The 25,919-nt window shown below is 36.7% G+C and overlaps 1 long non-coding RNA gene across 3 annotated transcripts in view; it reads left to right on the top strand.

Moving 5' to 3' along the window:
- LOC123789316 (uncharacterized) overlaps window positions 1-25,919 on the top strand; it is a 345,463-nt gene that overhangs the window by 218,136 nt on the left and 101,408 nt on the right. For all 3 annotated transcript variants that reach the window (XR_015724028.1, XR_015724027.1, XR_015724026.1), the window contains 4 exons: window positions 2,932-3,099; window positions 11,766-11,900; window positions 12,023-12,099; window positions 24,270-24,387. This is a non-coding gene — a long non-coding RNA (uncharacterized LOC123789316). The remainder of the gene's footprint in view (window positions 1-2,931; window positions 3,100-11,765; window positions 11,901-12,022; window positions 12,100-24,269; window positions 24,388-25,919) is intronic.

Genomic DNA, 25,919 nt, shown 5'->3' on the forward strand with positions numbered 1-25,919 from the left:
TCTTTCTTTTTCTTTCTTTCTTTCTTTCTTTCTTTCTTTCTTTCTTTCTTTCTTTCTTTCTTTCTTTCTTTCTTTCTTTCTTTCTTTCTTTCTTCCTTCCTTCCTTCCTTCCTTCCTTCCTTCCTTCCTTCCTTCCTTCCTTAAGATTTATTTATTTATTAGAGAGAGAGAGAGAATGAATGAGCTGGAGGGGGAGAGGGAGAGAGAATCTCAGGCAGACTCCACACTGAGAGTGGAGCCCTTTGTGGGGCTCAATCCTACGATACTGAGATCATGACCTAAGAGTCAGATGCTTAACCGACCGGGCCACCCAGGTGCCCCAGGGATTTTTATTTTCAGTCAGGTTTAATATATCAGGGCATTGCAGCTAATTGATGTAAAGGAGAATGGAAAGTTGAGTAATGAAAAATAAAGATAGTTTAAGGTGAAGTGATTGGTTAAACAGTAATATTATTAACTGAAATGGATACACTGAGTTGGAACTAGTGGAGGGAAGATGAGTGATTATTGGACATTATTTACCTAGTTTTGTTCCTGGTTCTAGTTCGTTACAGGGCGCCAGCTGTCTATGTCTTCTTTTCTTTATCCATCCCTCCTCCCTTTCTCCCTTCTCTTTATAGAGTATTGATAAATTGCCATAGTAAAAAAAAAAAAATCAAGCAGTCCAGACCATGTATAAATCAGATGTTGGGTGGGGTCTCCTGAGCCATCAAGGGCTCAACAGAATGATTTAAAACTCCAACCCATGCAGTAGTTCCACAGCTTTCATAAGATTTCTCTGGATGCCTGGAGTCTTTTTATTGTATTATTGTTAATATTGTCACCTTTGTGTCTAAATCCTTCTTTACATATAACTGTTCGATATTGTATTCCCTAGAGGTTACATCAGCTCCTTCACTGTGGGTGTTTTCTATCTTTCTTTTTTTAAATACAGTAACTTCACCCACAGAGAGTGTTTATACTATTTCAGATTTTGGGTGAGTTGTATGTCACTCGGAAGAATCCCTTTGAGTAATGCTGCAAACGTCTCAAAATCTCATTTTAGAAATTCTTCTTTAAAGTGTTTCTTCTTGGCCCCTTAACCACTTTTGTGTGGTCACCCTCCCCCGTCTTTCATTTTTCTGGGGTTCTTTCTTCTCATCCTTCATTCTCTCTTATCTGTTTTGCCGCCTCCCCCTCCTCTGGAATATTACTCTCCTGGGTCATGCACAGTGTTATTGCCTTGTTCTGTGAAACCTTGGTATAAAACAACATCTGTTCTCTGGGTTTATTATTTATTTCAAGTGTTTATCAGATTTTTTTCCCCCAAATAGTTTTCTCTGTAAAACAAATCCTGTTGCTAGCTATTATTTTTTCTGTCTATGTCACATAGACTACACAGAGATGCTATCTATTCATATTAACATATGACAAGAACCAAGTCCACATATAAGATAACACATATGTTATATATGTTTTTAAATGTAAATTAGATCATATCACACATATTTTGTAGCATAAATATCTCCTTAAATCAATATACATGTGTTTTTCTTACATTATAAATATACCACAAAATTTTAACTACTTATACATCAATAGACAAGGAGATTATTTAAGATTTCATTATAATAAGCAATGCTTTAATGAATATTCTTGGACAAAAATTATTTTGCCTGTGTATATTTCTAAGGGCTTAGAAGACTAGAAATGAAACTCCTGCTCCATAAAGATTCAACATTCTGATTGATTAACGTACTGCCCTTCAAAAAAGATGTACCAGTTTACACTCTCACCATAACTTTTTTTTTTTTAAGATTTTATTTATTTATTTGACAGAAAGACAGCCAGCGAGAGAGGGGACACAAGCAGGGGGAGTGGGAGAGGAAGAAGCAGGCTCCCAGCGGAGGAGCCTGATGCGGGGCTCGATCCCAGTGTTCTGGGATCACGCCCTGAGCTGAAGGCAGACGCTTAAAGGCTGAGCCACCCAGGCGCCCCCTCACCATAACTTTTTAAAAAAGTTTTTAAATATTTATTTGAGAGAGAGTACACACAAGTGGGGGGGAGGGGCAGAGGGAAAAGGAGAAGCAGACTCCTTGCTGAGCAGGGAGACTGAGCAGGGGGCTCGATCCCAGGACCCCGAGATCATGACCTGAACCAAAGGCAGATGCTTCACTGACTGGGCCACCCAAGCACCCCTCACCATAACTTTTTAAAGAATTTCCATTTCCTGTTTCCTGGCAAACGTTGAATCATTTTGACTTTTGTCAATATCTTTGCCAAAATGATATTTTACTTTTATTTATATATTTATTTTTATTATTTTTGAAAACATTCATTTATATATTTGGGAGAGGAAAAAGAAAGCTTAAGCAGGGGGAGGGGCAGAAGGAGAGAGAATCTCAAGCAGACGCCCCACTGAGCATGGAGCCTGACTGCAGGCTCGATGTCAGGACCCTGAGATCATGCATGACCTGAGCTGAAATCAAAAGTTGGATACTCAAACGATTGAGCCACACAGGTGCCCCTTTTGCTTTTATTTTAACTTGTATTTTCTTACATATTAGTGAGGCAGAACATCTTTTCAGATATTTATTTGTATTTCTCTTTTTGTAAATTACATGTTCACATTTTTTTAGTTATTGTTATTTAGAGAGAGAGAGAGAGACAGCATGAGCAAAGGGGGGAAGGGCAGTGGGACAGGGAGAGTCTTAAGCAGGCTCCATGCTCATCTCAGAGCCATCTTGGAGCTTGATCCCATGACCCCGAGATTGTGATCTGAGCCAAAATCAAGAGTTGGAGACTTAAACAACTGAGCCACTCAGGCACCCCTCACATCTTTGTTTATTTGTTGTTTGCTTGCTTGCTTGTTTGCTTGCTTTTCTTCTTTCTTTCTTTAAATATTTTATTTATTTATTTATTTATTTATTTATTTATTTATTTATTTGACAGAGAGAGAGAAAGCGCGCGCATGCGCGCGCACCAGCAAGGGGGAGCGGCAGAGGGAGAGGAAGAAGCAGGCTCCCAGCTGAGCAGGGAGCCACATGCGAAGCCTGATCCCAGGACCCTGGAATCATGACCTGAGCCAAATGCAGAGGCTTAACCAGCTGAATCACCCAGGTGCCCAACATCTTTCTTCTTCTTTTTTTTTTTTTAATGTTTTTTTATTATATTATGTTAGTCACCATACAGTACATCCCCGGTTTCTGATGGAAAGTTCGATGATTCATTAGTTGCGTATAACACCCAGTGCACCATGCAATGTGTGCCCTCCTTACTACCCATCACCAGTCTATCCCACATCTTTCTTCTTTTAATCAAAGTTTGGCTTTTAAATATTAATTTATAGGAATCCTTCTTTATTATATAATGGTATATATAATGCATTTGAAAATATTTTCACATAGTGTCCTATATCCTATACTTTTGTTTCAAGTAGTCTTTAATCGTTTCGTTTTTGAATCAGGATTTTTCATCTTGTTTAGGAGGCCATTCCTTTCTTTAAGATAGAAAGTTTAAAAAATATGTTTATTATAATACTTTTGATCTTTGCATTTAGCTTTTGAACTCAGGTAAAATTTGCTTTTTGCATCTATTATGACAGGGGAAACTAACATATTTTTTTCCAAGTCTGTGGCTGGATATATGCATACCATTTATTGAATGTTGATATATTCACCACTTGCTACAGACTGAATGTTTGTGTTCTCCCAAATTCATAGGTTGAGTTCTAACCCCCAGTATGATGATATGAAGGAGTGGGTCCTTTGGGAGGTGATTAGGGCAAGCCCTCATGAATGAGATTAGTGCCCTTATAAAAGAGACCCTAGAGAGCTCCCTCGCTTGATTCCTGTATGAGGTTATAAAGAGAAGATGCTCATCTTTGAACCAGGAAGCAGGTCCTCAAGAGATACTGAATCTGCTAGCACCTCAATCTTGGACTTATAACCCCCAGAACTATGAGAAATAAATTTCTGCCATTTATAAGCAATCTCACTTATGGTATGGTATTACAGCATCCCAAACAGACTGAGATGCCACTGATTTGAAATGCCTTTTAAAAATTTTTCTGAAATCAATATTTTCTTTCATTGGTCTGTATTTAATAATTTAGCGTAGATACCCTTTTATTTAAATAGTGATATTTTGGAGTAATATATTCTAAGGATTAAAAAACTATAATGTTTTTCATTCAATATACTAATTTTATTCCATTTTAATTTTAATAGTAGTAATATTTAATTTTTTATGTAGTCTAAAAGAAATCAGTATAAAATAAAATAATCTAAATGAAAATCCTATAATGTTCAATGTGTATTGGAAATAACCATATGAACTCATTTTTTTTTTCTAATAACAAATTATATTTCCTAGCTCTTTTCATGAAAGGGAGAAAATGCTACCTCTAACAATATGCCTATGTAGTACTATGATTTTAGTCTCTATATATAGTTCACCACAAATAACAAGGTTCCTTAGGACTAGAGTGATTTCCAGATGTGAGGCAGGTAATGTAAAGGTTGAGCCAAAGAGAGTTTGTTGTGCCAGAAAACAAGGAGGCTTTCAAGCCTGATTGAGTATTGTCAAAAATAGCGGAGGAACCAAGGGCTCCTTGACCAAAGCTGGGGGCAATCTTATGATTGAAAGAAAAATGGCTGTAATAGATTGAAACATATGGATATACTCCATAATGATTTCCAAAAAGAGAAAAGAAAATAAAAGCCTTATTTGTTATTGGGGGTGATGACTGTTATACTAACTCCTTAACATATACACTGTTAATTGAGAAGAAAGGATTAAGCATTTATTCTTCCATTCTAATTGGAAATGAATTTCAGGATAGCCAAATTGTGTCTGTTAAAAAGAGATTCTTTTTTTGAATGGAAACTAATCAATATGGATTAAGTAATACAATTAAAATTAATTTCTTTTTGCAATTCATATTGAAATAATTTATTCAGGCAAAGCTTATCAGTGCATGCTAAACCATTAGGGAGAGGTGCTGAGGAGCTCAATATTTGCATGGTGACAAAGTACTACCCTGTGGATTATTTTATGATTGCAAGCAATACAAATCTAACTTGACAATGGAGCAATCAGGCTCTAACTGCTCAAGCCCAGTGATCAACCACAGCAACACCGGCAGTGGACAACCAAATGTTTTCTATCTCTGAATGTGCTATAAGTAGAACCAGCATCATCTATTAAAGATTTCTGCCCACAACATTAAACCTATGCTGAAAAAGCCTTTACATCTAACTTATTTTTCAAGGAAATACAGGGCATGAAAAAGAAAAATTCTAAACAGGACCATGAAAAAAACAATAAAAATCCCTAGCATTGTTTATAACGTAAGACAACTTACATAACTGTCCTGGTATTTTCAACAAGTCAATGGATAAGAAAAGAAAAGTGTGTGTGTGTATGTGTGTGTGTGGCAGGAGTGTTAGAATAACTCCTACCTTTTATTAAAAGAGACAAAAGATACAACCACCAGATGCCACATGTACATCTTGCTATGATCCTTATTTGAACAAATAAGGTGCATTCAACATTGAAGCACCTAAATATATTAAGCAAATACTATCAGATCTGAAGGGAGAAATAGACAACAATACAATAATGGTAGGGGGCTTCGATCCACACTTTCAGCAATGGATAGATCATTCAGACAGAAAATCAACAAGGAAATATTGTACTTGAACCATACTTTAGACCAAATGGACATAACAAAGATTTGTAGAACATTCCATCCTACAGCAGCAGAATACACATTTTTCTCAAGTGCACATGGAACATTCTTCAGGACAGATCATATGATAGGTCCCAAAAAATGTTTAAGCAAATTTAAGAAGTTTCAAATCATATCAAGTATCTTTTCTGACAACCTTGGTGTGAAACTAGAAATCAGTAACAGAAGGAAAGCTGGAAAATAACAAATATGTGGAAATTACAGAACATGCTCCTAAATGACCAGTGTCAAACAAGAAATCAAAAGGAAGATGAAAAAATATCTTTAGACAAATGAATATGAAAATACAACATTCCAAAATTCAAGGGATGCAGCAAAAGCTGTTTTCTAAGAGGAGAGTTCATATCAATAAACACCTACATTAAGAAAAAAAAAGGGTCTTAAATAAACAATCTAACTTTACACCTTAAGGAACTAGAAAAAGAATAAACTAAACTCAATGATAGTATGAAGGAGGGAATAACAAAAGTCAGAGCAGAAATAAATGAAATATAGACCAGAAAAACAATAGAAAAGATTAACAAAACTAAGAGCTAGTTTTTTGAAAAGGGAAACAGAATTGACAAATCTTTAGCTAAACTAAGAAAAAGAGAGAGACTCAAATATATAAATCAGAAATGAAAGAGGAATCATTACAACTGAACTGATACCACAGAAAGAATTAAGATCATAAGAGATTACTATGAATAATTACATACCAATAAATTGGATAACCTAGAAGAAATGGATAAATTCCTAGAAAGACACAATCTACCAAGACTGAATCATGAGTAAATAGAAAATATGAACAGACTAATAATGAGCAAGAAGATTACATTGGTAATCAAAAACTTTCCAACAAAGTGAAGACCAAGGCCAGAGAGTTTCCCTAGTGAACTCTAACAAACTTTCAAAGTAGAATGAATCCCAATCTTCCTGAAACTCTTAAAAAAAATTAATGAGAGGGAAGTACTCCAAACATTCTATGTGGTCAGCATTACCCTGATACTGAGGTGAGGTAAGGATACTACAAGAAAAGAAAACCACAGACAAATATTTATGATAAATACAGATACAAAAATTCTCAACAGAAATATGAGCAAACTGACATTAATTTAACAGCACATTAAAAGGATCTTAGACTACGATAAAGTATTGCTGGGATACAAAGATGGTTCAACATACACAAGTCAATAAATGTGGTATACCACATTAATAGAATAAAAGATAAAAATCATATAATTGTTTTACTAGATGTAGAAAAAATCTGATAAAGTGCAGTATCCTTTCATGATAAAAATGCTCAACAAACTGAGTATAGAAACAACATAACACAGGAAAAGCCCACAGCTAACATTTTACTTAATGATGAAAGATTGAAAGCTTTTCCTCTAAGATCAGATACAAGACAAGGGTGCTTACTCTCACCACTCCTATTCAAAATAGTACTGGAAGTCCTAGCCAGAGCAATCAGGCAAGAAAAAGAAATAAAAGGCATCCAAACAGGAAAGAAAGAAATAAAATTAGCTTCGTTTGCAGATGACATGGTCTTACATATGGAAAATCCTAAAGACCACACACACACACACACACACATACACACACACACACACACACACACACACACACACACACACGCTTAGAACTCATCAATGAATTCAGGAAAGTTCAAAGATACAAAATGAACATACAGAAAATCAGCTGCATTTCTATATGCTAACAATGAAACAAATGAAACAGAAATAAAGAAAACAATGCAATTCACAATAGCGTCAAAAGCAGTAAAATATTTAGGGATAAGTTTAACTGAGAAGGTAAAAGATCTGCACACCGAAAACTCCAAGAAATTGATGAAAAAAATTGAACTCACAAACAAATAGAAAGATACCTTGTGTTCATAGATCTGAAGAATGAATATTGTTAAAATGTTCATGTTACCAAAAACTATCTATAGATTTAATGCAATCCCTATCAAAATTTCAATGGCATTTTTCACAGAAACAGAAAACAAAAATCCTAAGATTTGTAGGGAACTACAAAAGACCCTGAATAGCTGGAACAATCCTGAGAAATAATAACAGAGGTGGAGGCAGTGCACTTCCTGATTTCGAAGTATGCTACAAAGAAAGCAATTATAAACAAAACTGTATGGTGTTGACATAAAAACAGACACATAGACACATAGAAGAGAATTGAGAGCCCAGATATAACTTTTGCGTACATGGCCAACTATTTGACAAAGATCTAAGACGACGCGAAGGGGAAAGGATAGTCTTTTCAATAAATGGTGCTGGAAAACTGGATAACCACATGCAGAAGAATGAAAGATCCTTATCTTTCACGACTCATAAAAATTAACGCAAAATTGATTAATGACTTAAACATAAGACCTGAAACTATAAAACTCCCCCATGAAAACATAGGGAAAAAGCAACTTGATATTGATCTTTTCAAAGATTTTTTTGGATATGACCTTAAAAGACAGGCAACAAAAACAAAAATTTATAAGTGGGTTTACATCAAACTAAAAAGTTGCACAGTTTAAAAAAAATCAACAAAATGAAAAGGCAACTTATGGAATGGGATAAAATATTTGCAAATTTTGTATCTGGTAAGAGGTTAGTATCCAAAATGTATAAAGAACTCACACAGCTCAATAACAAAAAAACCCTAAACAATTAAAAAATAAAGGAACCGAATAGACCTTTCTTCAAAGAAGACATTTAAATAGCCAACAAATATACAAAAAGATGCTTGACATTACTAATAATCAGGAAAATGCTAATTAAAATCTTAATGAGATATCACTTTGTTTCTGTTAGAATCTCTATCATCAAAAAGACAAGAGATAACAAGTATTGGTGAGGACGTGGAGAAAAGGGAACACTTGTCCGCTGTTGTTGGGAGTGTAAATTGGTGCAGCTGCTATGGAAAACAGTATAGAGATTCCTCAAAAAATTAAAAATAGAACTACCATATGATCTGTCGATGCACTTTGGAAATAAAAACAGGAAGAGCTATCTGCACCCCCATGTTCATTGCAACACTATTCATAGTAGCTAAGATATGGAAATAAACTGTATTCATTATCAGATAATGTGACAGAAGGTGTGAAATATCTGTGTCTATAATATATATATGTGTATATATATATACACATATATATATGAATATTATTCGCCAAGAGAAAGAGGGAAATCCTGCCATTCGCAACAACATGGCTGGAACTTGAGAGCGTCATGCTAAGTAAAAAAAGTCAGAGAAAGACAAATACTGTATGTTATCACTTTTATGTGGAATCGAAGAAAGCCAAACTTCTAGAAACAGTAGAGTGGTAGTTACCAGGGATTAGAGAGGGGGAATGGGTAGATGTTGGCCAAATGGTATAAACTTCCAGTTATAAGATGAATAAATACTGTGGATCTAATGTACAGCTTGGTGATTATAGTTAATAATACTGAATTATGTACTTGAAAGTTGCTAAGAAAGTAGATCTTAAATATCAGCACAAAAAATAATTACGTGACATGATGAACGTGTTAGCCAAAACTAAGGTAGCAATCGTTTTGTAATAGATCAACAAATTGTACACCTCGAATTTTTACATTATACGTCAATTATATCTCAATAAAGGAAAAAGACCCATTTGAATCAAGGATGAAGGTAGAAAATTGGAAAGGGTCATTATCCTCTGAATCTGAACAATATCAGTAGTTACTGGGAAAGAATCGTGATGCCTTTTTTTTTTTTTCTTTAGTGGTGGGAGAGAAGGATGTTAGAGAAAAACTAAGTGACAACAAAATCATGCTTTATCACCATATTTCCATACAAAAAACATGCTAAGTGAAATAACACAAAAGTGTGTGCAGTCTAAACTGGAATCATTGATAAGTATTGAAAGTACCCAGAACAGGTACGAAAACCCCAAAACCCCAGCAGCGTTTTCATAAAATTGAAGAAAGGGAATTCCTGTCTCCCTTCATAGTAGCTTGGTCTGCATGAACTAAAACGGCACATTTAGCGTAGATTTGACATTAGAGCCTGGAACTGCCCAATCCAATGTTATCACACCTGAAGACAGAGAAAGTGCGACTTATGGAAAAACCAAACTTCTTTCAATGCTAGGAGATTTACGTTTCACCCAGCTGACTTGAGTTCTCAGGGTTTCCGGTCGGCAGGCATTAATGGCAGGGAGAAGCGAGAGGCGCAGGTGACCGGCCGTAGGTGTGTAGGTGTGCGCAAGGAATCTTTCCCCGGTCTTGCTCCTACATCAGCGTCCCCCAAGGATGGCTGCCAGCAAATTCGGCGCTGGATGAATCAGTGTGGTGGAGAAGATACAGGAAGATTTAGGCGGATTGGTATTTTTCTGGATTATGAGTTGGGAGAGGTTTCATTCTATATTATCAAGAGTAGATTGAATTCTCTGATACTTTTACAGAAAAATTTAGGCCTTATTTCTCTATTGGACTTAACTTCCAACTCTTACAATCTGTAAAGTCACAAATGAATGGTGAAAGACCTGGAAGACATTCACAACCTGTTTTTGTTTTTGATTTTGTTCTCTTTCTGTGTTCCTGAAAATATTTAAGGATATCATTTAATGCTAATTTAATTTTTGGGATAGTCTGCTTTTCACAGTTAGAGTGACTTTAGCCAAAGAAAATAATTTTTTGGTGTTTCTATTTCAATAATTATGATGTAATGTTTGTAATGACTATTTCACAGGAATGATGTGGGACTCAGTTATAAAATTCTTTAGCAATTCCAAAACGGAGGACATGAAATTATCATCTTTTCTTACCAATATTGTTTTACCAATGGCAAAAAATGCATTTTATATTATAAAAAGAATAGTAAATACAGGACATTTTGTCTCTTGCTTCAGCTTATTTATTAGTTTCTTCTGGTAGAAATATATTACACTACACTATATATTTTTTAGTAAATATTTTACAACTTTTTCTTTATGCATGTATACACACATATATATGTATATATATGTACACACATGTATAGAGAGAAAAATTACAAACATAAATAATTAGGTATACATATCAAGTATTTATAAGTTAATTTGAAAAATTATGGTTCCTGTAGAATACATTTTCATGTTTTGGCATTAGTGAGATGCACTTATTTTTTTTTTTTTTAAAGATTTTATTTATTTATTTAACAGAGATAGAGACAGCCAGCAAGAGAGGGAACACAAGCAGGGGGAGTGGGAGAGGAAGAAGCAGGCTCATAGCGGAGGAGCCTGATGTGGGGCTCGATCCCATAACGCTGGGATCACGCCCTGAGCCGAAGGCAGACGCTTAACCGCTGTGCCACCCAGGCGCCCCAAGATGCACTTATTTTTAAAGTCTTTCTGTGAGAGGTGGATATTCAGTAATTTTTCAACTCAGTATTGAAAGCCATAAATACCACTGTTGAGTATAATTCTCAAATATTTGGCCTTCATAAAAGTTACACTCTATTTTCCTAGGACACAGATATTTTAAAGTTAAATTTTTCTTTTTCATTAGCGATTTCCAAAAATAAATCACAGTAAACCACCCACTGTTAGAACAAGGTCATCTGGATTAATCAGATTTAAATGGGAGGCAGAGCTGAGGAACATTTTGTGAATTGTGAAGAGGTTTTGTAATCAAGACATAAACACTAAATTCTATAGAACTTCTTAAGAACACAAGAAATCATTATTTGGATTTCCTCCTTTCTAGTCGTCTCATTAAGATGCAAATAAATGGTGCTTAGTATTTTCTAATTATAACTTATTAATCAAATATTAAAAAACAGCCGCATTTTAGGAATTCACGGGTAGGTGTTAATCTTAGTTTTGCAATGCTGAAAATAAAAGGGGAGCCGTTACAGAAGCAGGAGTAGCTCAGGTTTGCTTCCACATGTCCAGGGTGTGCAAGCCTTACTGGTGTGGTGGGCAGCAACAAAGAATGTTGGTCCATGAAAAGTTAGAGGGAAAAAAAAGAGCAAGGTGTTGAGTTCACTCTTCATCTGCATGGAAAGTGAGAGTAGACACGTGCTGTTTGTTTATCTACAGGAACAGAGAAGTTGTTTCATAAAGCAGCGCTTGCCAAAGATTTTTTTCCACCAGAATATCCTCAGAGGAAGAGATTGAACTGAAACTGTGACGGTAGCTCACAGCTCTCCAGGAATGGGAAAATTTATTTAAAATGTAGGTTATTACTTAAAATATTCATTTGAATGTTGTATTCAACATTATTCAATGTTGTAGAGTGTTTCCATGCTTACATTTTGCTTAAAAAGTTTTAAATTATTTGCTTTATTCGCTTCCAGGTAAAGCTGGTATTCTGAAAAGATACGGATTTGTCCTGTAGCTTTGAGAACTCGCCCTGGGATATCGATCCACTGGGGTGAGCATTTTACAATTTGTGGTGCTATTGTTCTCATTGCCCAACATTTATTAAATGTTTAATACGTTCCAGATACTGTTCTAAGGCCATTAAATATACTTATTCCAACCTAGCAGTGAAGGATAGAGTTCTTAATTTTTAATTTAGGTTGTGGGTATTGAGAATTGCTGTTATATAATGGAAATTTGCACAAATAAACAGTAATGGTGAGATATCTTGACTTTGGTAACTTTTCAGTTTGTCATTTCTGGCCTTGGCCTACCCTAAAAAGGAGGGTTTGTAATGCTTGTGTAAAGCAATTCAAATTGCTCAATATCGGCAACAATTCTGGAATAGATATATGTATAAGTTAAGTCGTACATGTCACCTTCTGAGTTAAGATTTCTTATCAGTTTTATATCTTCTGATCTTTACTAAACATTTGGTTTCTGTTACTTATATATAAAATATTTGGATATAAATTTAGTAACTAAATACTGACATTTGGTGAATTTCTTCTTCTGAATTGCTTGGTTTTGATGCTGTTTTATCTTTATTGTTTAGTTTGGGTCAAGTGGATTGGATGGGGCAAAGTTGGAGAGAAGTTAAGCTTAACGTAATTGAAGTGATGTTCCGTAGCTGAGGTCTCCCCACAGCAAGAAGCGTAGATCTAATGGATTCAAACGACTTAAACAAATGAATTGTACAGCACGTGGCAACAACTCTGCTACATGAAAGCACTAACTTGCTTGTGTACCGCAGGCTCAGTTCAGTTTGCACATAGCTCGTTATTTGGGGTCAATGACTCTGTATGTGCTGACAGTAGAAAAATGGCTTTCTTGCTAATTGAGCTTTTTTTTTTTTTTTTTAAGATTTTAATTATTTATTTGACACAGAGAAAGAGAGAGAGAGAAAGAGAACACAAGTAGGGGGAGCAGCAAGCAGAGGAAGGGGGAGAAGAAGGTTCCTCACTGAGCAGGGAGCCCGATACGGGACTCGATCCCAGGACCCTGTGATCATGACCTGTGCCAAAGGCAGACGCTTCACCGACTGAGCCACCCAGGCGCCCCACTAATTGAGCTTTTTTAAAAGCATCCTCAAGAGATAGTAAATAAGCAGGTAGTTCGATTAAGGAGTTTTATATATGGGTAACTGTTTTGTAAGACTGGTTTAATATAGCAAAAATCTCAGCTGAGAGTTTTCGATTACAGCAGAGAGAGTATGCCAAAGAAAGAAATTGTAACCTAAATGAATACTCTCACCACCTTAAAGTCATTAAAATACATTGCATATTTCCATTTTGATTTAAATGCTTCAAAGCAACTATTTTTTTTTATGCTTCTGATATTCAAAAACCTCCTTAGAAGTCCCTGAAGTTGTAGTGTTGGTATTGGTGGCAAATTCCGTACTAGAGCTGAGTCCGTTATTTGTTGTCGATGCGGTTATGCTGTATTTGGTTATATTTTCCTTTGATTTTAATGGATGTCTTATAATGATAAATTTTGAAGGGACGTTCAAAGCATGGAGATGTTAAATCGGCATTGAGGGTTCAGTAGTGGAGTCCGCACAAAGTAAGTGATCGACCATTCGAGGCATTGGAGGTTCTGTGGTGAACAAATGGGCACAATTTCCTGACCTCTTGAAGCTTATATTCTGGTGGAGAGAGACAGGTGATAAACCGCAAAGTAAAACATATTCTCTGTCACATGGTGTAAGGATGGTGGAGCAGATGCATATGAACGTTCTGGGGAGTGTGAAATTGTGTTCTGTTTTTTATTTCTTTACTTTTTAAAAAGACTTTATTTATTAGAGAGAGGTAGAGAGAACGTGAGAGGGAGAAACTCCATCTCAGGACCCCGGGATCATGACCTGAGCCGAAGGCAGACGCTTAACTGACTGAGCCATCCAGGTGCCCCAGGAGTGTGAAATTTTAACTAGAGAGTTTAGGAATGGGCCTCCAAGAAGTTGCCATTTTAGCGAAGACCCGAAAGAGGTGAGTGATCTTTGCTAATAGCTGTAGGAAGGCATTTCAGGCACAAAGAACGGCAGGTAAAAATGTCCTGAGGCAGGAACTTGTGCAGCATTTTCCGGGAATGACCAGGCAACCCTGTGGCAGGTGTGGGTGAGTGGAGGGAACAGACAGTAGCAGGAGATGAAATCAGAGAGATAGTAAGTGAGGATTTTTATGCCGTGTAGGGATTTTAGGCTGTGTGAGAATTTTCCTTTTGCTATGAGAGGGTTTTGAGCAGAAGAGCAATCTTACTTATATTTTTATAGAATCACTCCAACTTCCGTGTTGGAAAACACTCTGGCTTGTGTTTTCTTCTTCTCTCTATAGGAGAGGGTTTCAGATAGGTCTGATGAGAGATAATGGTGTTACAGATCATCATGGAGAGAAATATAGGATTTGGGACATATTTTTCAAGGGAGTACTAGAAAGATTTGCTCATGGATGGACGTGAGATGTGGGAGAAGGAGTCAAGCATGGATTTTTTGGGTTAAGTCCTTGAATGGTTGAAGCAGCCACTTATCAAGATGGGAAGATTGTAGGAGAAGATTTGGAGAGGAATACAGTATGTGAGCAAACTCTCATGGTCCTGTAGAAATTCATCAGGAGAGAGCAAGGGTGTGGAAATAAAGATGTTTGGGGCAAAGGGACCATTATGTGCAACAACAATGCACCTGGAAAATACTTTATTTGAGCAGTGGTGAGCTATTCAGCATGGTGAAAGTAGTGTTCAAGAGGGGCTGGCAGACTGGCTTACTGGCCAAATCTAGCACACTGTCCATTTTTGTCTGGACCATTAGCTGTACAAAATGGTTGGAAAAATCGAAAGAAGAATAATATTCTGTGACATGTGAAAATAAGACGAAATTTACATTCAGTATCCATAAGTAAACTTTGCTCAAAATGTGAACATACTCATTTGTTTACATATTGTGTATGGCTGTTTTTTCACTCAACTGTCAGACTTACATAGTTGGGACAGAGACCATATGGCCTGCAAAGGTGAAAATATTTACTCTCTGGCCCTTTTTGGAAAAATTTTGCCAGAGTCAAAAGGGAGAATTACTTGGAAGCAGATTGTGAAGTATCTTGGGTGCTTGCCCAAGGAGTTGGGACTTGATTCTGTAGGTAACAGAAAACCATCAAGGATAACTACCTTCCTAAAATATAGTAAATAATGAAGGAAAAAAAATCCTAGTCCAACACAGAGACAGCAAGTGACTTGCCTAGAGCTTCCCAGGGCTTCCGTGCAAAGGTGAGGACTGCAGGGTCTCGACTCCTAGAATCACAGTTTTATTCCTGTTTCTCATCATCTACTGTGGAACTGCTTTATACAGGGAAGTTCTTCCAAAAATCTCATAGGGTACATCTGTCTGCTATAGAATGCCAAGAGAAATATTACAGTTTATTGTTTTATCCTAACCTACCTGCATTTTTATATCATAATCAAGTCTATTTGAGAACAGAAAGTTCATAAACTTTCAATAAAAATTTAAATGAAAATTGAGCCATTATTTTAATAAAGTTTGATAGTGAGCAAAGCTGAAATGGGCTGAAATTTGGCATTTACACTTCTGCCTGTTTTTATTGGAATAGTCTCATTTGACTCATTATTCCTTCTTCCCACCCTATTTCCCTTAAGCTATGAAAAGGAGTGTGTTAGTGATAGTCCAGTAATAGAGTCCCAAATTATTGTCATGGATTCTTAAAATTAATAATTGGGGGCAAATCACTAAATGTAGATACTGTTGAATGAGGAGATTTTATGGATTGACAAGTTATTCCAGGGAGTGAGCCGAGGAAAACCAGTGAGAATGATTCTTTTACTGCCAGTGCCGTGGTTACACAGCTGGAAAACCCAACCATGGGGAACAGGATGGGGTCGCAAACAGGTAATAAATGGAAACAGGGGAGTGTTATAGCACACTGAGATGGGGTACAATTCCAGGGCGGAATGTAGTAAAAGCAAGAGAGTAATACGCTCAGCGATCTGTCTCAGGTCTGGTGCTGACTAATGGTGGATGCTGGGAGAAACGTCTTGATCTGCCTTACCTAAAGAAAAGAAATTGGGCTCCACCTTCATAATTTGAGGGAAGAAGTGATGCAGCATCCTCTCGTGAATCAACTTAATTCCAGCTAAGTTATGCCTCTCATTCTGTTCATCGTATACAGGTTGTGTTTACTATTCTGGTTATTTCTCAGGTGACCTGAGAAAAATACTACCAATGAATCTTATTGGGTAGAGATGCTAAACTTCAGCATTCTGTTTGGGCATAAGTCATGGGGGTGCATTGCTGCAGCAGCTGCCTGGGTATGATGGAAAGCAGATTGCTGCCTTCTGCCAAGTATATTAGAGCTTGATTTGTCCCTTTGAGTGTATCAAATGTAAATGTGCTTAGAACGCATTTAAAGCAAGCTGAAATGGCACCCAGTGATCCAACATTACCAGCAAGTCTCTTCTGGAAGTACACAGAGGATGTTTATGGGGACCACTGTGGTGCACTCGGATGAAGCTGTATTTGAGGGTAGAGTATACAATTGATGGTCTCACGGGCCACGCCATATTTTTCGTTGTAGACTCTATTTCCAGACTGAACAAATCTCATACATGTTAAATGGCTGCAACATATGTGACAGCTAAATAAGCAATGGCTTTGCCACTCGGATGTTCTGTAGAGGTTTTAGGAGATGGTTTTGGGTATTGATTCCGTTTGAAATAATGTTCCTGGGTGATCATCTCGAGGATGAAAAAGACTTGTTAACCCAAACAATGACACTAGAGGGAGCTCTCTTCCAGAAATCACAGTAGAGAGGCCAGTAAAGCTCTAAGTAAAGAAACTAATTGAATAAATTCGATCAGAGCACCATAATCATTGGCAGTACTAGGAGAGGCTTTGTGCCCCCACCAACGAAGGACTCTCAGATATTCTAGTCACTACTGAATCTGATGTTTTTAAAGGTCTGGGGTCACCAGTGTTCAAGGGCTGGGTTGGGAAGATACACTTAGGGGAACAAAATGATAATTCTAAATTATGGTAGGTTGTCACCAGACAGGGAGGCTTTTATTGTTGTTTTCTAATAGCCCAGGTATCATGGATACAAAATGAATTTGTCTTCCCTTTGTGATTGGTTTGGGTAGGACAGATGATGAACACACTGTGTTTACCTATCAGAGGTAGGAAGTGATATTAGAGAATGATACATGGAAATCTGTGTCTGTAGATACCTGGAAGCTGGTATCTAGGATATGGTTATATCAAAAACCAAATGGAATCTAGAATGCCCCAAATAATACCTTCTAAGTCACCATCTTCGTCATTGGGAATGTGTAGTACATGGGAAAATGTTGTTTCTGTTGTAAAGAAATGGAGAATGACACTATAATTTTAACTCATTTCATGGTGCGTTAAATGTAACTTTAATCTTTCTGCCAAAGCTGTGTAGTGTAACAAATGACTAGTTAAGTGATAGAATTATACTGCGATTAGAAAATATTTTGGGAGGTTGATTTAAAGCCCACAGAAGATATGCATGGAGACAAATTGGTCAGAAATATGAGTGAATTTAGGCTTATTTTAGAAATAATCACACACGATTAAATACCTTTATTAAAACATATAAATGATTCAAATAACCATAGGTGATAGAAGAAAATGAGTAATCAGAGTTGTAAGAGAATATTAAAAGACCTGTGAAGTAATATGGCCACAATCACGTGCTTGGGGAGGAAATTCCTAGTCTCCTTTGGATGAGCTGAAATTATGGTAGTTGTCAGGATGTTAGTAGGCTTATTCTTTTGTATAAAATATTGTAAGACAAATGGCAAAAGAGATACCTGAGAAATATATGTTAAGGGGGATTTGACTGATATCAGAGTGTGGACCGGAAAGGAAAATGTTGATCTCAGACCTGCAAGTCATTTTCTCCCTTTGCTGTGAGATGCCTCTGGAAGGAAAGATATATCGAAAGCCTTGGTGAACGTTATAAAGATAGAACTCCTGACAAACACGGTAATGTTATTTACTAGCCGGAGAATTCTTACACATGAGTACGTTAGTACATATATGTGGTCTGAGATTGCTTCTGTAAAACCTGGACATGTGTCCATTTATGGGGCATGCCTGCCTGGAAAATATCACATAAGCTATGGAACCATCTGTATAGAAAATTGAAGATGTTTCATGACAGAAATGCCTTTTTTTTTTTAAATGTAAGCAGTGCTTCTACATGCAACATTTATAGCTCACGTATTAAATCTAGACTAGAGCAGATACTCGTGCAGCCGCAGAAGGACCTGGGAGTGGTGTTGGCTCTTCCAGACTTCTCCATCCTTCTCTATTCTCATGATTTCCTGTCTCCTTGAAATTATTTCTATGGTTTAACTTTGGATAGCATCTCTGATCCTCGTGAGTCTGATTTGAAAACTCAACCCTTTGATATCATTTCAAGCTTCATCCTTCAGTGCTGAAGATTTGCCACTCTAACCCTTGTAATCGGCCAAACCTTTCCTCTTTACCTTAGGGCCTTAACCAAACTTGCCTGCCCCTTGATCCAAGTCCTCTAGACCTCCTCTCAGCTGGTAAATTGATAATTAATAATTAATATTCACTTTTATTACTATTAATCTTTTAAAAAGATTTATTTATTTATTTGCGAGCAAGGACGTGCAAGTGTGAGTGGGGGGAGGGGCAGAGGGAGAGAATCTCAAGCAGACTCCTCACTGAGCTTGGAGCCTGGTTGGTCATGGGACTCAATCACATGTCCCATGTCCTATGAAATCATGACCTGAGCCGAAATCACGAGTGGGACAATTAACCAACTAAACCACCCAGGTATGCCTTTATTATTATTTTTTTTTATTGTGAGTGTTCTATGGTTAAGGAAACTAATCTGGAGTCACTTGTTTTATCACAGAACCATAGTGACAGGATATGTTATTTTCTGGTTCTCTTCAAATGGAGGTGATTCCTTTTACCTTTTGAACTAGTCATATGACTTTTCTAATGCCTCCCCTTGACAGAGTCAGCCCTGAAATTTTTTTTTTTTTTTTTTTTTGGTTAACATGCCTTATTTCTACAGTTAGGACAGAAAGGTATGTCACTATTTTCAGAACCTCCCAGACAGTGTTTAGCAGAATATATTTTCTGTAGAGTCACTTCATGAATATTTGACAAATTAAATTGAGTGGACAGATAGCCCTTTTGGTTTTTCTCAAACTAGGAGAAATTGTCATGATAACATTATTAATGTGAATAGGCAAATTCTAGTCTGGTTTATTTTCTTAGATTCTGCTCTTAGAAGAAAAGATGAAATGTCTTTTTCTCTTTTACATTTTCTTTATTGTGAAGAAACAGACAAATGTTTATTTTTCTTTTCAGTGGGGGTGAGGAAAAACCTCAAGGAGTTTTACTGAGTCTGTCCAACAGGTTTCAGATAATTCCTGAATTTGCCAGTTCACAAAAAATGGGAGAAAGGAGAAATTAGTGAATTAGAGAAATTAAGAAGCCTATTATGTATTACTGATTTGATGAATCAGTTGCTGAGGTTTAATGAAAAGTCACTGGAAAGGCAACAATGGGGAAAATTGGTATTTAGAGAAACTTGTAATTTGTTTCTTCCTAAGAAACATTCACATTGAGGTCCAATTAAGATCAAAATAGTTTTTATTGGCAGTTCATTAAGCCCAACAGATGGTCAGTGATTTCTGTTGAGGGAGTTACAGTTTACAAATGAGGAGTTTAATGAGTTTTAGATACTTGAGTACCTCCTCTTAACAGCACCTCCTATTTTTTCCCATCCACTGATGTATGAAAAGTCCAGTCTAGCGACTTGGCACTGTCTGAGGAGCAACGGATGTGAAATGTTCAGAGGTCGGAACCTTTGTAGATTGGGGCCGTTACATGCTGGGAGAAAACAGTCAATCGTTAGTACTTCTTGCTTCCGTCACTTTTTCTCTGGCAATTAGGCCTAGGTTGGGATCTTCTGGTATTTGATCTATTCATGAAAACAAATAGCCATGTGGGGAAAAAAGGAAACAATTACGTTAGGAGGATTGTCTTTACTCTCTCTTCTGAAACTGTTAATAAAACTCAACAAGTATAAAACCAGCTTCGTTAGGAAAATAATTTACCAATGCAGCCTTAGGCTTTTGGAATTAAAAAAAATTCTTCTTGGGGTACCTGGGTGGCTCAGTCGGTTAAGCGTCCAACTCTTGATTTCAGCTCAGGTCATGATCTTGGTGAGATGAAGCCCCATGTTGGGCTCCACACACTGGGTGTGGAGCCTGTTTGAGATTTTCTCTCTCCTTCTCTCTCTGCCCCTCCTCCCCCCACCCACTCACACATGCAATCTCTCAAAAAAATGTAAATAAAGTAAATGGCTTCCTTTTTTTCTAGGAATTTACAATATCTTTGTGAAATAGATGTATATCACATACTGCACATCGTTAAGCAGGGATGTTGGTGGGGCTGTTGTTTAAATGGGTCCTATTCTCACCAGCTATTTTGCTGGCCACAGACAAAGGGAGTGTGGTATGTTTGTGTTTTTCTATGTGGATACAACATCAATACTGATTATGAAATTTTCTTTTCTTGATTTCCAGAAAAAAATTAATAGAAAGACTTCTTTGGTCAATGTATCTCAGAGCAGGATACTTCCCTTCTCTAGAAAATGATTTTATGTCAGGGTCATTTCTGGGAGGCTCATCAAAGTTTAATGTGATATGCTTGTTTTTATTCTAGAAGTTGGTGTTTCAATACTATGGTGTAATACTCAAAAGGCCCTAAAATTTAGTCTCAGAGTAGTGTTGTGATAAAGAAAAAATTACGACCAAAAAATAATTTCATGAAAACTCAAGTTTTTTCCTTGAATACCATGAAAAACAATGATTTTACTCATGCTACTAATAACTCAAACTCTTTTGGCTTTCTTAATAATTAACTTTTGTTTCTTCATATAAGTTTTAATGCTATTTAGATGATAAAACTCTTTTCACAGGATTACTTCATGTATCGGTACACACTTAAAGGAAGGAAGGAAAGATTATTTTCCAGTCATGTCCCAAAAACTAGACGGCTGGGTGACACCAGGAACCTTGTGATGAGTTTCCTTGTTTCCAGTCTTATTAATTCAGTATCTTCTTTTTTTTTTTTTTTAAGATTTTATTTATTTATTTGACACAGAGGGAGAGACACAGCCAGCTAGAGAGGAAACACAAAGCAGGGGGAGTGGGAGAGGAAGAAGCAGGCTCCCAGCAGAGCAGGGAGCCTGATGCGGGGCTCGATCCCAGGGCTCTGGGATCACGCCTGAGCCGAAGGCAGACGCTTAATGACTGAGCCACCCAGGTGCCCCGTTAATTCAGTAACAAATGATGACAAACAAGCAAGCAAGCAAACAAACAAACAAACAAACAAAACAGGCTTGCTTAAATACCGTTTTCTTATCAGATTGCTTCTAGCTCGGCAGCTCAGTGCGTGACTATTTCCTGTTGTGTTAGAACCACATTTCTCTCTGTGGCTTTTAAATCTCTTTTACCTTTTGGCTACAGTGGTAGCTCTGAAATTCATTTTCTCCAGACTAGTCTCTGTATGGTTTCATGAACATGCCATATGTATTCATTCCTTCACGTCTTTAATAGTGGTGTTCCTTTCTTCGGAAATTCTGGCTCCTCTCCTGCTTGTTTCCAACTAATAACTACCAGCTTCCTGAACTCTTCCCTGACGACTTCAGCACTTTTTGAACCCTTTCTTTAACTTCCTAGTACATTGACATTGAATTACACAAAATGTTTTATTTAATTAATGCAGCATTTCATTTACCTGTTCTTGTTGCAAATGATTATTTTCTCAAGAGTGAGTTTTACAGATGATGAAAGCACTGAAATATCTTCATTTTTGTCTAGTTTTGTATGAAATCTTTCTGCAAAGTATTACGAACATCTCTGCCTAATTACATAAAGAAAACAGAGCATACTTCATGATGATTCAGGATCATCGTTGTGGATGTCAGTTATTACACTCTGCTATAACACGGTATATACCAAGGTGTATAGAGTTATTACACTCTGCTATAACACGGTATATACCAAGGTGTATAGAGTTATTACACTCTGCTATAACACGGTATATACCAAGGTGTATAGAGTTATTACACTCTGCTATAACACGGTATATACCAAGGTGTATAGAGTTATTACACTCTGCTATAACACGGTATATACCAAGGTTATAGAGTTATTACACTCTGCTATAACATGGTATATACCAAGGTGTATAGGGCTATTGCTCTATATAAACCTTCTTCTGAGTTTACATTTTCTTTAGTTTCTTTTCTTGGTAATAGACTTTTAGGTGTCATCTTCTCTGTGACCCATATTTCTTCCTTCATAATAAAACTGCATTTTCCCATCTATCTATTCTAACCCTTTTGGATGGAACGGACCCTTCTTGTGGGTGGCAAGTGCACTGCAGAGTGGTCAAGACAGCACATCATCTTAATTTCTAGGGGCCTGAGCCAATTCATCCGAGCAGTCATCCACACCAGGAGAATAATTTCTTACCTTTCCCAACCCTGGGGTGTCCCTTTATGTCATTCTGACAACCAGAGAGAATCGGCAAGTGGTCATAGAAGCGTTTATTTATTACCATCAACAAACTTGTGTATCTTCAGGTCTTAATCTGACTTGCCTGGTCTCCAGTTGCACCTGAGATGAGTATAAATTTGCTATTTTTTAAATAATATTTCATGTCTTCCTATCTTCTGTGATAAGAATAGAAAATGTCTTTTGAACATTTACCATAAAATTGGTTCGTTCTGAAAAATGATGATGAAAAATGATAATGCTTTATGTTGTATCTGCTTTATATGGCAGACGATTTCTCATACATTACCAATCTAAGTCTTATAGTCATATGACGTAGTAATTTCTATGCATTCATTTGACAGGTGAATAAAGGGAAGTTTAGAAAGAGAAAGAGGTTAAGTTGCCAGTAAGTAGGCTTTAAACTCAAGTCTTTTGAGCCCTATTCTGGTGGATGTTCATCTGCTGCTTCACGCTCTGAGCAAGGCGTTGTGCCAGACTTCAGAAAGCCCTTTGCCTACTCAGAATGGATAGAATGAGCACAGAATAACCACATATTTAGAATGTGCTAAGTGCTTTGTAGAGGTGTGGCAGTGTGGTGGAAATTCAAAGGGCATGGCGTGGTGTGTGTGTGTGTGTGTGTGTGTGTGTGTGTGCGTGCTTGCCCAAAGCAAAATGTATCAGAAAGTCATTGATATTTATAAGGAAGCTGTATCCTAAGAAATAGGCCTTGGTATGTGTATGAGATGGAATAAGATGGCAGCTAAAGCCATAGGTTGGGGAAACAGAGTTGTGCCATGGGACTCATACAAAGTACACCTAGGGAACCTGTGGGTGATAAATAGAGATTTAAGGTATTATATCAAGAAGGGTTGTGATTACCATGCTGAGGACTGTGTCCTTAAAACTGTTTCCCATAGGTGGGGGACTTGGTTTAATTTTGAGGGATGGAATTAGATATAACATTGTAATGAATTTATTTTCTTCCTTGGTTGAAGAAAAGGTGGGATTGACATTTAAGCTTTTTGAATAAGAGGCTAATATTGATGAAATTGCTCTTGATTACGATGTTCCAGACAGTCTTTGTTTATGTGCTCGTGCAGGGGAGTTTGGAGAGATCTTGATATTTGTGTGATTCAGTGCTCTTGTTTCCACTCCAGATACAGATTCTTTAAAATAGCCACTGGAAAAGAGATCAGTAGTGCCATAAAGACCACTCACTGGGATTTTAATTAAAGATAATGTATTTATGCTCAAGAAAAAGGTTATTAGAACTTATTAATAACACAATTTAACTTCATAGGAAGAATTTTACATTTTTTAATAACTTGTCTTTAATATGGGCGATGTTTATACCATTTCCAGTTTCTTTTTTTATCTAAAGCTTTGGTAATACTCTTTTCTTTTTCTAAATAGTGAGCGTATTGACCAGCTACTTACTTTAAAAAATTTGTCTCTTTAAGACAAATCATGAAAACGAGCTGCTCGACTGGCTGCTTGGTTGAGCAGTTAACAGATGTAAAATAAACTCGTTAGTCCATTATGGCAAACAATCTACAATATATAAAATATACCTAAGCCCTCTTTTTCTTTTCTCCATTTTAGTGGGTGTACTTGGTTCTGCCTTTGCCTTATCTTCCAGTAAGACTTTTAGGATTAAGCAATTCCTAGCAAAGAAACAGAAGTGAAATCTCAAAGAATTCAAGTGAAAACTGGCAATAAGGTATGTTGAATTCAAGCTAGAAAGCCTTAAAATTTTTAAATGCAGTTTTTTTTTTTAAAGAAGAAGATACTGAAGCTTTTTAACTTTTATTCATTCATTGAATAAAAAATTTAAAAATATATATGTGGGCCATTTTGAACTAAAAATAAAATCTGAAACATTTTGTTTGGTGTTACACTTTTATAGTCAAGTTTCCAAATTGGAATAAACCCTTTGAAGATCAGATAGTCCTTGTGACTGTAACTAGGTCTAGTTCTATCGTTGTCTAATATTTTAATTTATTTTTTAAATCATTTTTTTAAAGACTTATTTATTTATTTGAGACAGAGAGAGAGAGCACACAAGCAGGAGGGGCAGAGGGAGAGGTGAGAGAGACTCTCAAGCTGACTCCAAGCTGAGCTGGGAGTCCCATATGAGGCCCCAACCCAGGACTCTGAAACCATGACCTGAGCTGAAACCAAGAGTCCGACGCTCAACCAACTGCATCACCCAGGCACCCTTGGTGCCTAATATTTTTAGATTTTTGTGGGCAATATCAAGAAATTTGATTTTCTATATGTTAACTTTAAATTTTAAGCCATGGTTTCTAGTTTTTCTAAGAGCTAAAATCATCGTATACCTGTATACTGCCATCTATCCCTTTTAAAGATAATTTATAGAAAAGCTATTATGTTTTATTATTGCATCCATATCCTAATGTAAATTCAAAGTATGATTCTATTAATTTGATACTTTCCAAAACATGGTTTTCCTTAAAAGTAAAGAATTTGTATCTAAAGTTTTGTGTCTTTTATAAATATTCACTAAAAGATATATGTGTATAGGGGCGCCTGGGTGGGTCGGTTGGTTAAGCACCCGACTCATGATTTCGGCTCAGGTCATGGTCTCAGGGACCTGAGACTGAGCCCTATCTCGGGTCTGCGCTCAGCACAGAGCCTGCTTTAGATTTTCTCTCCCTCTCCCTTTGCCCCTCTCCCCACTCACTTGCTTTCTCTCTCACTCTCTCTCTCTTTCAAATAAATAAAAATCTTTAAAAAAAAGATATATGTGTTTAAACATTATTTCTCTGGTTCCTTGCACATATCAGAAAATGACATTTCTGAATTTTGTATTCCATCTATTCACTGATGATCTCAAATTTATATCTCCAAACTGAGTTACTCTCCCAAGCTCCACATTCACATTTCCAACTTCTTATTTGATATCGTTGTTTGGAGATCTAATACGTATTTCAAACGTAATGTTTCCGATAGAAATACAGACTCTCTAGTCTCTCTATCTCAATCCCAAATCTAATTTTCTCCTAGCCATTATACACCAATTATACCAATTGCTCAATCAAAAGAAGAAGAGAAGAAAAAGAAATCGAGAAGTCATTCTTGACTTTTTTCTTTCTCTTATTCTTGCATGCAGCATGTCAACGAGTTCTACCCCCCTCTTCTAAAATAACTGTATTTCAAATCTGACCACTTCTCTTTATTTACCTTGCCCTAACTAGTCCAAACAACTCTAATTTCTTGCCCTGATTTCTA

Source organism: Ursus americanus, chromosome 3 (assembly GCF_024610735.1).
Source record: "Ursus americanus isolate L20-20 chromosome 3, mUrsAme1.1.p, whole genome shotgun sequence".
Taxonomy (NCBI): Eukaryota; Metazoa; Chordata; class Mammalia; order Carnivora; family Ursidae; genus Ursus; species Ursus americanus.